At 27.9% G+C, this 3,869-nt stretch overlaps 1 long non-coding RNA gene across 1 annotated transcript; it reads left to right on the top strand.

Annotated features, from left to right (window-relative positions):
• Positions 1-2,617: 2,617 nt before the first annotated feature.
• Positions 2,618-3,491, top strand: LOC144851608 (uncharacterized). The gene is made up of 3 exons (XR_013614198.1): positions 2,618-2,643; positions 3,011-3,172; positions 3,437-3,491. It is a non-coding gene; the product is annotated as an uncharacterized LOC144851608 (long non-coding RNA).
• Positions 3,492-3,869: the final 378 nt, after the last annotated feature.

Genomic DNA, 3,869 nt, shown 5'->3' with positions numbered 1-3,869 from the left:
CCCTATGTCAAAAAAAGTGCCTTCGTGTGCAGATCATGGGGAAAGTGTAAACATTGTGTTTTATGAATATTTGAATCATGCTGGTTATAAAAACCCATGTTGTCAAATTTCTAAAATTTATCTTTGACCTCTGACCTCAATTTGAATGTTTTGACCCATTGAAAACAAAATGGTCATATCTTTGCAACGCTTAGATTAAATGAAATAATTTTAATGTCAAATTATTTGGGAGATGCATATTAATATTCGTTCTAATGGAAAAGTTTGTCCAAAAATGGCTGGAAGTATGATTTTTGGCATTTTTGACCTTTGACCTACATATCATATAACTCCGTAACTAACAGTTGGACAAACTTTAAATAGGGCTCAAATTAATCTGAAGGTATATGTTTCTATTCAGTCTAATAAGAACTTTTTCAAGAAAATGACCCAAAATATTTTTATTGACCTTTGACCTGTACTGGTACTATACATTCCTATAATCTCAAAAACTATTGGCCGTAAAAGGTTTTTTTTGTTAAATTATTCGAAAAATTTACTTTTATATGTTGTATATAACAACATTTTATAGAAATGTAAAAGAATTCTATTTATGATCACTAACTTTGTAATTTATTAACATCACTAGCATTTGTTATAATATTAAAATGTGTTATATTTACTGATTTTAAGCACTTCACATGAATTTATCAGAATTGTGTGTATTTAATATAAAGTTTTATTTTTTTGATATAAGGAAAATTTAATTATCTATCAAATAAGACCATTTTGAAATTATTATGGCTAAAACTTAATTAAATACAGACAAAAAAGTGTATTTTCACTTGCATGAACAGCGCCCTCAATCTTCATTTTTTCCCCAAAAATACCACATTTTTATGTGGTTTCTATAACTTAACAGGGTATAACTTTGTTTTAAAGATTTTTTACAGTAACCTGTAATTTACATACCACTTTTATAACGTACTAGGTCAGTTTCTGAGAAAAAAATTTAGAAAAATATTCCGATAGCTTGATATTTTTGTTGAGGTTATTATGATACACACCAAAAAATATTTTAATTTTGAGCTAAAATTCCATCTTTTTGGTTTAATAAAAGCTATCTAGCAGATCTTAATACACAAAATTCATATTTTATTGGATAGATATTATGATTATCTTTCCAATAAAATGTGCTGTTTGTGTAAGAATGTCTTTACAAGATTGTTTGTACTGGACCAAAAAGATGGATTTTTAGCACAAAATCAAAATCTTTTTTAGCGTGCACCATGTAATAACCTCAAGAAAAATATCAAGCTATAAAAATATTTTTTTCATTTTATCTCAGAAACTTACTTAGTATATGGTAGAAGGGGTATGTAAGTTACTCGTCACTGACAACAAATCTTTTAAAAAGTTACAACCAGCTAAGTTTATGAAACCACATAAAAATGTGGTATTTTGAGGGAAAATATGAAGATTGAGGGCGCTGTTCATACAAGTAAAAATACACTTTTTTGTCTGTATTTAATTAAGTTTTAGCCATAATAATTTTAAAATAGTCTTATTTGATTGATAATTAAATTTTCTTTATATCAAAAAAATTAAACTTTATATTAAATACACATAATTCTGATAAATTCATGTGAAGTGCTTAAAATCAGTAAATATAGCACATTTTAATATTATAACAAATGCTAGTGATGTTAATAAATTACAAAGTTAGTGGTCATAAATAGAATTCTTTTACATTTCTATAAAATGTTGTTGTTATACAACATATAAATGTAAATTTTTCGAAAAATTTCACAAAAAAAACACCTTTTACGGCCAATAGTTTTTGAGATTATAGGAATGTGTAGTACCAGTACAGGTCAAAGGTCAATAAAAATATTTTGGGTCATTTTCTTGAAAAAGTTCTTATTAGACTGAATAGAAACATATACCTTCAGATTAATTTGAGCCCTATTTAAAGTTTGTCCAACTGTTAGTTACGGAGTTATATGATATGTAGGTCAAAGGTCAAAAATGCCAAAAATCATACTTCCAGCCATTTTTGGACAAACTTTTCCATTAGAACGAATATTAATATGCATCTCCCAAATAATTTGACACTAAAATTATTTCATTTAATCTAAGCGTTGCAAAGATATGACCATTTTGTTTTCAATGGGTCAAAACATTCAAATTGAGGTCAGAGGTCAAAGATAAATTTTAGAAATTTGACAACATGGGTTTTTATAACCAGCATGATTCAAATATTCATAAAACACAATGTTTACACTTTCCCCATGATCTGCACACGAAAATACATAGGGATCTGGACTATCTCCTGAAATTAAAGATAGGCCTATTGTTGGTAAGTAGAACCAGCAGACACAAACAATATTCTTATTGTATAATTAATGTAACAATAAAAGTAATGATTTATTTATTGCATATGACCATATGAAAAATGTACTGTAAAGATAATTATGTGTATCATGCTTATTTTGCAGTATTACAGACTGAGGAGAGTGCACAAAATAAAAAAGATGACATGACATATTTTTTTTTTGTAAATTATGTGAATAAAAAGAAAAGTAGTAAATAATTTAAGGGCCCTAAATTAAGCTTTTTTTAAAACATATTTGAAGAAGCAATATGGATTCAAAAGACCAAGAAGTAAGTATTGTAAATAAAGTATACATGTATACATACAACAAGTCATGTTTGCTTTAATAATTCCACATACCAATTTCATCATCAAGAAAGCATCATTAATAGAATAGCACACCTAATGTACCACCTGTAATTGTGATAACATTTTAATAAATACCTTTTTTAAACCCATTTTTCAGAGTCCTCCAAGAAGCATAAATTGGTAATATTTTTTACTTTTTTTACACTATCACAAATGTGCTGTAACTGTATTTCAATTTTTCAATAATTTTAGAAGAAAAATGTGATGTTGATTATATTGTAAAAATTTGTCAACATTATTCACAAGAATTTATGATATGTAACAGTAGTAAATGAACATTTATTTCAGGACAATGATGATGATGAGCTGTGGCGAGCAGCCATTGCCCAGATGACAATGACAACATCTGATGTCAAAGATGAAAGTTCCCTTGTTGGGGAGCTGGTAGCCGACAAACTGCGGTAGCTCCCCAAAAAGCAAATATCCATCGCTCAAATAGAGATTTTCCAGGTAACATAACACAATATTTCTCTTCTGTATAGCAATCAATATTAGGTGATGTGCTTACTATCATATATTGTTTTGTTATGTTTTTTATTTACAAATAATTTGTATAAAATAATAAATATTTTTGTCAATGCTATGAACATGAAATTAACAGAGAATAGGAATTATAGACATGCAGTACCCTAACTGTTTTCATACTAAGATGGTTGTAAACGTTTTTATGTTAAACAAAATGTTAACATCTAGTACTTGAATCTTCTTTTACAGATATTTATAGAAGATGAGGAATGAGGCCTGCTGTATCATGGAAGTGTTGAGCTGAATTTGTGACTCATTTGTTCATGTTTTAAGAGTAGTAGTTGTTATTGAACAATAGCTAATTTGGCAAAAATAAATGTTTAGTGATGGTTTTGATTTATTTGTTTTGATTTTTTGTATCTTTTTATTGTAAATGGGAGCGGCGATTTAATCGAATAAAAATAGAACAGTAGGTGGGTTATAAAACACTATTTTGGGTTTGATGTTTGTGCTGAATCATTTATTGTATTTTTAATTAATTAATTATGGATCTAGTGAATTTTTAATCTTATAAGTCACCAAAATGAACCCCTTGTGGCTTAAATTCATACCCCATATGCCCATATGGCACCTATAAGTCACCAAAATGAACCTCCATACATTGAGTGTCTACTTAATTAAA

The sequence above is a fragment of the Antedon bifida genome, chromosome 9, assembly GCF_963402885.1.
Source record: "Antedon bifida chromosome 9, ecAntBifi1.1, whole genome shotgun sequence".
Lineage (NCBI taxonomy): Eukaryota > Metazoa > Echinodermata > Crinoidea > Comatulida > Antedonidae > Antedon > Antedon bifida.
The sequence above is the reverse complement of the archived record's forward strand: the minus strand, read 5'-3'. Positions and strand labels throughout refer to the sequence as shown.